Genomic DNA, 10,389 nt, shown 5'->3' on the forward strand with positions numbered 1-10,389 from the left:
ATCTTGATGGCCTCATCTTTCCTCTCTCACTTCTGCCGCTTTCTTGCTTGGCCGCCGTTGAAAACCTCTCTGCTCGTAATTTCGTCCCGCTCGATCAGCTCCAGGAACGTGGACACATCAGGATGTGCTTTCCCGAGAGCGTTGTTGATTTTTATGTAAGTAGATATTGCAATATTTTACTTCAGAGCTGCCAAATTGTAATATGCAAGATATACTTAGCAATGCTACGCCTCCTTCAAGTTGTTGGTCCGGGCTACTGGGCTCTGGTGGTGATTCCACTGGCTCATGTCATAGTTTCCAAGCAGCCATGTATCCTCGAATTTGAGGATAAGCCGCGGTATTTCGGGGGTCGGCGGTGCCGTTGCTTCGAAGCTGCGCCAAGCGAGGCGCGCGAACGTCGGCGGTACGAAAGCAAGACTGATCGTCTGACAGACAAACGTGGTTACTAGGGAATCTTCCTGGTACACTTTAGCCAGAACAAGTTCCTGCACTTTTCGCCAGATTGCCTGGGCGAAGTGGAAATGGCAGCCACGGTGCCGAACGCCAGGAAACACGAACAGAAAACACCTGGATGAGAGCCTGTTCAAAGTCCGCGCGGACAAGGCTGAGTGAGAGATGTTTACGAAGAGCGTCTAACGCAGTCTTGAAGTTCGCGAACACGGTAATATACACTTCCCGAGACTTGCCAGGCAGAAGTAAGTACGCAACGTTAAAACTCACTCTATGTTTGACGGCGCTGATCGTGACCACTTGATCAAACAAGGCACTTCGTCAGCTTCCAGAAATTATTAGCGCCTCCTGAGTGCCAACGCAAAGAATGCGACCTGTACTTATGGTGATGTCAAACAGCAAAAAGCTGTGTTTATCAGGAGTGTCCTTGTGCAGCACTCCAGGTTGATCTCGAATACATCCCTCGACAAATTGGGCTGCTGTCTCCTTTTCCCGATAAAGTACGTGCTTCTCACGCGCTGAAAAGTAGGAAGGCCAGCAATTACGGCGTCGTCAACCTAAAACAAAAAAGTCACTATGTAAGACAAATCCATCACGTACATGGCGCCCATGTATACGCCTGCATGCCATACAGGCGGAACGAAGTTTGCACTTTCCTGGACGACAAGGCCCACGATCTCTTTGCAGTATACTTCTGGTGCTGAAGCGTGGCTCCAACCGGACCCTGTTTTTCAAAGCATTCTTCAATCGCGCTCCGCAGAGTTCGCAGTCACTGGCTGGATGAGTGTGCGCTGCAAAGTATATCGAGATAATCAATGGCTTCACAAAGGCACGCATTGAAGCAAGCCTCGGCTGAGCTGTGGAAGTTATACAGCCTCTAAAGAGCATACCAAAAAAGAGGGAAATATATTTACCTTCTGATATCTGAATGATCTTCCGCGAGCACCGCTGTTTGCAGTTCCGAGACCAGTATTTTGCGCATCACCAAAAAATCTTGTAATTTCGGTTTTTGCACTGAAAACAGTACTTGTACCGTCGATGACCACTAAGCTCTTCCCTTTCTGCGTCTGCAAGTATTCAAGCTCCATCTCCAGCAGCATGATCACGTCTGGGAGGCATTCCTTGTTGAAAGATTCTTAAATAGAAATGTAGCCTGACCTTAAAGACTAAGTCGAAGTCATGTGTTTAACTCTGTGACCTCAATATCCAAACAATGCTTAAGACCGACCCTCTCAACTAATCTTGGCCCGGTATGGTCAAGCAATAACGAGGCGTCAGGTACACTACGAGATATTGATACGGGGCCGCTTGTGCGTGGATTTTGGCAGCCGGGGCTCTTGAAAATGGGGGAGGTAACGTGGGGGAGACTCGGCGTGGGTTTCGAGACGGGGTTTCAAGATTGGGTTATTTCGTACACCATCCATCCGGAGGACCAGAAGTTGCAGGGACGAATATTTCAATGACAGACGATTCTCGGAAAGCTTCTGTTGAAATAAGACCAATTTTCAGACTTCCGATATGTATTATTTTTGCACGTTTAAATATTACTTCTAATTTTCTAACGATTTCCTTTTCAGAGTGAAATCTAGACCCATGTTTCTTTCTGTAGCAACACCCGGATAGAAACGGATAGCTGGGAGCACTGACGTTGCAGGTGCGGGGTTTATTGCTTATAGATTAATACCCTAAATTGAACTCTTTAATTACAAAAATAAACAGCAACAACAAAAAGTCACGTCCGTTTCTTTTCTTTTTTTCTATTCAATATTTTTTGTTCGTTTCAGACAATTGGGTACCTTCCTCAATAATTGAAGTTTCAGCAAAACGTCCCGGATGGTGTTCACAGGGGTCTCGAATAAAACGCAAACTTGTTGTCTGGCAATCATTGTGAACGCGGTCGTGAACCTGAAAGAATACGATCGCACCACGCTTCTGTAGTGGTTTTTACGCAATAAACTGACGAACAAATGAGCTCATGCCGTGGAGGCATTTTCTATTTCATCGTGAAATAAATTTTCGCTTCTTCGTAATTACGCGATGGAAATTATTCCAATTGCACGGTCTTTGCGTTTCAATATTAGCGCGTGCTTGGTTGCATTAGCACAATCAAACAGCAGTTAATCAGACTTCCTCAAAGTAAAATAAAATAGAAAAAAAGGCCTTTCCTGCCAAGCTACGCACAAATCCTTGCCGCCGCGGCGCAAATCGAAAATACCTCAAGAAAAAAAAAAGTGTGTGAGAGAGGGTTAGAGAGAAAGAAATAATGCTTACGGATTTCCGCAACCTAAGTAAGGAGGAAATGAATCGAGCCGCAGGCTTCATTAGCGCATCATTATCAGTCGATTCACGAAGATTAGTTTGGTACGACGGGGTAATTGTGCGAGGCTCAAAACAATGGCGAGCTTGTGAGTCCGAACGACGGTCAGCTGTGTGCGCGGTCAATACCGCCCAGAAAACAAGGCCAGTTCATGACGTCATCTTTTGTAGGTCCCCGTCCGGCCCCAAGCTAAACACGCTAAACACGCGTGTTTTAGTCTGTGTTTAGCGTGCACGCTAAACACAGGCCAGACTCCACAAGGCACGTATCGAAGCAAGCCTCTAAGGCGACTGACGCGTCCGTTTTGGCGTTACTGCGTATACCGGCGTCGCGCTCGTTTTGAGACGCGCTTCAAGACGCGCTGGCTGCAATGCTGACGCAAGGTACGCGACGTTGCGTAGATCCACTAGTGATGACATCATGGGAGGGGAAAAGGCATTCTAGGTGGTAAAGATTGGGCACAAAAACACGCTCAAGCAGCTCGTGTTTTTTTTTTTTTTTTTTTAACGAAGAATTTTTTTTTTAATGACAGAAACAAACAATACTGAAGCCTTTTGAGTCTGAAATTGCTTCATTTCGCATCACGTGTTGCGCGTATATACACCGGCTCGTGTTTTCACCAGACACCGCTGCTTGCAGCTATATTACACCCTAGCAGTGTTGGTGGTAATGCGTTTCGAGTAACCGCGTTACCGATAACGCGTTACTTTTTTCGGTAACGTAGTAACGTACTTGTTACCTTTTTAAAACAGTAACACGTAACGGACGGACGTTACTTATTTCAAGTAATGGGTAATGTAGTGACGTTATACGTTACATCTTTTTCACAAAACTTAAAAAAATACACTTTATTTTTATTTTATTTTTTTCTACGCGCCGAGTCGCATATGGATTCTTTTGTCTCATACCACATACATTCAAAATGCCGCCTCTCTCTCCCTCACGCAAACACTCCCACTTTAGGAAATGCCTAATACCCTCGCCGAATTTGCCCCGGTGTTGAAAAACGCTATCGCCGTCAATGGCCAACGGGGTGGAGGACACCACCCGAGGTCTACCCCTAATCTCCAGGCGGGTCAGTGGTTCGGCTGCGTTCCAAAAGACGCCAGCAATAGAGTTTTAGTATTGCCGATAAGAACAAATGCAAACGCTGCGCGTTTGCGTCAGCATTGCGTTGCGCACTGGCGTCGTCGCCATGCGCTAACCCAAGACTGAAGTTTGGGCTACGCGCACGCGCAGTGTGGAAAACACAACGTTACTGCAAACGCACAGTGCCTGCGTTCGCTCGTATACGCAACACGAAAACTCACTAATATCCTGTCAGCTTACTGTGCGACTGTGACCGTAAATTCATTCATACAAGTAACTCGAAAACGAAACGTGCGTTACGTTTATTTTGATGTCATGTAGGTTGTAACGCGTTCTTTTTATTTGCGAGTAACGTACTTCGTTACTTTATTCCGGTAACGTCCGAAGCACTGCACCCTAGATAAAGCCTCCCACAATCTAAATGACCCATTGCCTTGGCAATTTCTGCGGCGGTGGAAGCTATACACTTTGGCCCGAGGCACTTTATGTTTTCAGGGAGAGAATAAAACGAATATTTTCGCATTTCTTTAGCCCAGTCAATGGGGACTTGGTCAAAGCGAATCCAGCACAGTCGTCTGAAACTGCCTTGTCGAATGGGTCTTCTATAGGCTGTGGGAGACTGTACCTTCCAAAAGCCTGGCCCTATTTAAATGTCTGTAAACACCTGACGACCAGAAATTATACCACCAGACCTGTCAATTGAGGAGTAAATACTACAAATTCCACTTAATTCAACGCTGGTGTGATTTCACACTTGCGTACCGCTGCGTGGTAGATTTCCCACGCTTTCCAGATGCCCCGTGGTGTGATGAAGTACGCGTATGTTTTGTTATTAGGTGACTTTAAGATAAACTAGATTGCCAATGGCATGGTAATCTGACACAACGACCCGACAACTTCACGCAGGTTGACTCCAAGTACATACTGCGCGAAACTGTCAGCGCGAACACGACATCGGCGTTTCGCCATCCGCATGATAGCGGGCAGCGGATGGAAAACACCTCTGGCTATGGTGATGCAACTGTAGAGGAAACTTATTCCCTTCAGACTAATGTATGCATTGCCACTTGTCTGCCTCAAAAATGCGCTCTCATCAGCCATTGAGACATTCCGAAGAATCCTAGATACTCACCAAACATGCCCACGCTTGTAGAAGTAAGGATACACGTTGTCGGGAGCCATGGTAAAGAATGGTCGCTTCCAGAATGCAAGGCAAACAAACTGCCGGGTTCTCTCCTAAAACGCTTGTGGATCTGTCCACTCTTTCGGCTAGGAGGACTAGCAACAAGGATCGACAAGCTTGTAAGAGCCCCTGACCTCTTCTATTCCCCTTCACCGCCATATGCCTGATCGCCAAATATCATTGAGCCCATCCCCGCTATCCGAAGCAAACGACTCACTGCACAAGTCGTCGTCCGAGGTCTCGCTCAAGACTTACTGAAGAATCTTTCTGTATTCATATTAACACTGATGGCTCGGTGCTTCACAGCGGCGAGTCAGCTATTAGGAATATCCATCCCAGAACTAAAGGTGACCAGAAAACTCAGTTTTCACACAACGTCTACAACTGATGAACTTGCCGCTCTTTGGCTAGGCCTTGACACACTCGACAACGCCCCTATTGTGGAAAAGTACTTTCTAACGACTCCAAAATGGCGCTGCAGTTACTAAACAACCTTGATGATGCCCCCGATATGCTCAGCACGTTACCCACACTATAAGAACCTTACATACAAAAGACTGGCAATTAGCTTTTCAGTGACTGCTTCCACACGTCGGAATCTCGGGCAACGAGACAGTTGATCGTCTAGCTGCAGAAGCGCACCATCTTAATGTGCCAATACTCAGCGTTCCGAAAATCCCCTTGGCCAGGCGGTTGGTTATACACAAGGAAATGAAGCGAAATCATCTTGATGCGCGAATCTTTGGAGGAAGATCACCCGCCTGCGTGTTTCCGAAGCTTTCACGAGTTCCTGCAGTTCCTCGTCGAAGAATTTTCTGGCATCCACTCAAGCTGGTCAGACACAAAGGAGGTGCTCTATGTCCTCAGGGACATCACAGGTTGAGCAGTTTTGGCTGACTGTTGAATCAAAACTATGAATTGCCACAGCAGTGAAGGAACACCCGGTACAAAGCCTGTGCAAGCAGGAGGCGAATTGTTTGTTTGAGCCCTCGAGCAGGTGGGCCGCAGGATGGGGGCGATCGCTCTCGTGGGTGGCCTTAGTAGTGTTGTGGATCGGGGGTGAAGAAAAGTAGAGTTAATTTAGGGTGCCCTCATGTGCGCTTTGCATAGGGTGATGGCATCTGACCAGTTTGTTCCGAACGCTTGTTTCTTTTTTGTTCCTGAGCGTGAGCAAGCGCTTCCCCTGGCACGAGCTCTTGGCATTGACAGGGCCACGACGGCATATTGTGACCGACATTTTTTCTTTTTGTATTCTTCTCGGAGCGTGTGCTGTCGGCATCGGGTGCTACAAAGAATGTCATCACCATAAGCAAAGCGCACATGAGGGCACACTAAGTTAATCCAAACTATGGCCCACCCCTACCTCTCCCTCCTTTCCTATTTCTTCCTCTGTTTCCTTCTTTCGACCCTAGCTCCCTAACCCTTTTCTAACTCGCCCCCCTCCATATCATATCAGCCTCCACTGATATGATGAAAAGCCAAAAGGCTTTTCATCATATCAGTAGTTTTGTAACAAATTTTTTGACTATATATATAAAAAAAAAAACAGCAGAAAACCGGTGATTACTTGTTCGCACTAAAAGTGTCACGTGTGTAGAATCTTTCGTGTCCGTAGAAACTTTTGAAACGCCTTTTTATATTTCTCTCGACTCTCCCGTTCTAGTTTCGCTACGTATATTTCCTAAAGAATACGGGATTATTTTGGGATATTTCTCTGGATAAACGCTCGCTACTGCGCCGTAACACAGATATTTTAATGAACTTGTTTAGTTCTAACCTACAAGGGCAAAAAATACGCGTCTCGAAATGCGTCCCCAGTTCAGTTGTTACACGGTTCGAACGTTTGGTGCACTGAAAAAGAGGAAATAAAAAGGTAGAAAATGCCCCTCCCCCCCCCTCCCACACACACACACACAGACACATATAAAATTAAAAAAAAAGTAGTGTTTTTTTGTGTTTTTTTTTTTTTGGGGGGGGGGGGGGGGCACAGAAATAAATTACTTAACTTTGTTTGAACGCTCCGTCTCCGCCCAAATTTAGCGCCAGGGGTTCGGACTAGATAGATGTCAAATTTCCGGAACCTATTGTTATCTGATTCAAAAGTTTTAAGAGGGCCGACGAAGTCAGTGAACACATGGAGACTAATGGCGTCAGCTACCTGGAACAGGCCTCATTTTCCTATTGAAATTTGCTAACAAATGGCTCATAACTTCTTTAATAAAATGGCGATTAATGATAAAACTTTGACATCTGGTCCGGACCGCTAGCGCTACAATTGGCAGGAAACTGAGCAATCGGTCTCGATCCAGCGGTCACGGTTCTGCGATGCATAGTTTATTACTGGAATGGAAAAAAAAAAAAAAAAAAAAAAACACTGAAATTACTTTTCGGGGGGAATTTTTTTTTTAAAGTGTTGTGATTTGTTTTACATTGGGACGCCTTCGTGGGTAGGTGGTGGTACGCAAGTGTCGGCCTCAGCGACCTGTCGTCTGCTTCCCCCGTCTCAAGCGTAACCTTCCCAGAGATGTGCCTTTACTCGCTTTCCGACGAGACCAACTGAGCGCGCAAAAGCCAGAATTATCGAGGTAGCGACAGCTCCTATTTACCGTTGGGTTGTAAACTTTTGCAGTGTTTGCAAAGGGCTTATAGTATTGCAGACTTGGTCCAAAATGTTTCGGACAGTTTCACCTTTCGATCCCTAGGTGCGATGGAAATTTGATGCTGTCAGGGATAAAATGCTCTATCTACTCTCACAGATTTATGCTTAAAGGCGGAGCTGTTATCTCACTTATTTACCAAAGCTCATTGCTGTCGAAATAAATAAGGTATAATACAATACGATAAAAATACTTAAAAAATAAACAGGAACAAAAGTGGCAAAACTTAAAATTGGCGTGATTCTGACTCACGCGCTTTTCAGCGCAAAAAAAAAAAAAACTATATTGCGCGTGTTGGCTTGTGAAGTTTGCGTGCCAGGTTGTCAATTTTTAAATGTTTTGTATCCTAAAGACTATGCGACTGTTTACAATATCAAACCCCACATGCGGAAAAATTGAAGTGGTCCAAAAAGAATCGCTCGCCACTTTGGCACGGATGAACATATATATATATATATATATCCACGAAGGCACCCGGAGTCGATGTATTGTAAAATTGAGTACCATTGCTCACAAAATTCTCTATAATTATAAAAAAATAAAAATAAGAACACGTGAATTTCAAAGCAAACAACACTGAACAAATTTATTCGTTCAAAAAGGAGCAACCTGAACAATGTGTGGCAAAAACATAAAAATAGAAGATTTCTTTGATCATCCCAAAATGTAAAAAGTTCAAATTAAAAAAAAAAAACATTCAGAAGAGGATAGAACAAAAACACGTCTGTCAGATGCCATGTAAATCAAAATGACTAGAATGTTTGGATTTTAATTCAAAGTCCTGGCTCTAGACACGGCAACCGTGCAGCAAAAGCCACAACAAAACAAGTATCCTTCAGTTTCACTCTCAGAGCTAAGTGCAACTAGCATTTAGCTCTTCGTTGACCCTCCTGTTTTCAGACTCTAACCATGGCATCAATTCATCGGATGGAGCCCATTTTGTTGTCATGACTTCGCGTTTCAACTGATGCCGGTTCTTGCAGTTTGTACCAGTCGGCTCGCTTAAACTGCGAAGTTTTATAAGGACCTTCTCGCTGTCAGGCCAGCCTCTTCATTCGTTTTTCTTTTTAGTCTTAAACCGTTCTCAGCAAGGATTTGGAAGCACCATTCTAAAAAGAAGATACCTAACACAATAAGTCAAACAATAATGAGAAGAAATGACATCAAAACCTATGACGTTTCCCTTGGTTGACCTGGCTGCTCGGCTGACCTAACTGTTTGTCTTTCTAAGTTGCATGTTGCTCGAGTAATATTTACTTTTTACATACTCACAAGAAGTCTGCTTTGCATTCGACACTTTACAAGATCTGTCCAACTAAATATAGCTTCTAAAGAGCCTTCTTACTTGTTAATCGATTCCTCATACCCCACGAGACAAAATGGATCCTTCGAATCGCTTCAAAAAGAAAGTCCATGGCAGCTGAAAAGGAGTCAACGAGCGGGCATAAACGCACAAAACTTGTCCCTAATATTCCTGGTTTTATCCCGGGTGAGTCTTTTCGCTTCTTCTTCGCCTACATAGGCATTTGTATTTGGCCGTGAAACTAAGCGACCTTGTATCCGCGTAAACACCAGCTTCCAGTCGCATTGAAAACCGCCGTCACGCCACTCGTTCATTACACAAAAGACGCACGCGGTTCGCCGAAGGCATGATGAAAGAATTCTTTGCAGACACATTTCAAAGCGTAGTACGGAGAATGTTTGCTTCGTACGCATGCTTCGAACGAGTGTATACAGTAAGTTCTTGTACAAGGAGGAAACACGTCTTGTCACGGAGCGTCTGTAGACCTCTGTAGCATATATACGTGCATCGCCTTTCGTACGATGCACGTATATATGCAGTGTGACCAAGGCGCCATGTTATTAGGGAGTTTCAGGGAACCGTGTCTGCACACCCGATACGGTACGGTGGGCCCTCCGGTACAAACTGCGCATGCGCTATTGTAGAAGACTCTCACGTGCACAGTTCGTACCGGACGGCGCATTGTGCCGTATCAAATGTGTTCCCTAAAACTCCCTAATAGCTTTCCGCCCCTTGTAGTCGGTGTCCCGCAGCCGAACACCGTGTGCCATCTGCCGGCCGTATCTGCACATCCCGATACACGTTTTTTGGTTTTTTTTCGTCCGTCGCTCGAACACATTTGCACATCATACACCCTCGTGCGTTTGCACGCAATTCATGTCCGAAAGAAGAGTTGACAATCTATCTTCGGGGAGTCCAGCCCAAAAATGTCGATAGTTGGTTCACTGCACAAGCACACTATCCGGGATCCAAAAGTCCAGGTGGCACATTCTAGAAGTTCCACCAACGTATCCTAGAACGCGAGGCTTGTCACGTGACAAAGAGGTGAAACGAATACAAATACGCGAGGAAGTGTGACGTGATTGGGCGCCGCTGATGTCACGTTCTCCTGTCGGTGCCATAACAAAACGATGGCAGGCGATTTTTTTTTTTTTTTACCTCTAGAGGCGATTATGTGGGGAATTCTTTAATCGTTGATTTTGTTCCGACTTTCCGTAAAATCAGCATTTTATTTATTCTTTTCTTTACAGGATCGTTTACTGAGCAAATACTTTAACTTTATTAATTATCAAAGCAAGTACGCAAATTATGTTTTTATTATTGAAAAAAAAAAAAAAACTAACTTATGCCTAATTCAAGTGTAAGTCCTCCGTTCGAGGCGTCATAAATT

This window comes from Ixodes scapularis, unplaced genomic scaffold (assembly GCF_016920785.2).
Source record: "Ixodes scapularis isolate PalLabHiFi unplaced genomic scaffold, ASM1692078v2 PGA_scaffold0__279_contigs__length_252992795, whole genome shotgun sequence".
Classification (NCBI taxonomy): Eukaryota; Metazoa; Arthropoda; class Arachnida; order Ixodida; family Ixodidae; genus Ixodes; species Ixodes scapularis.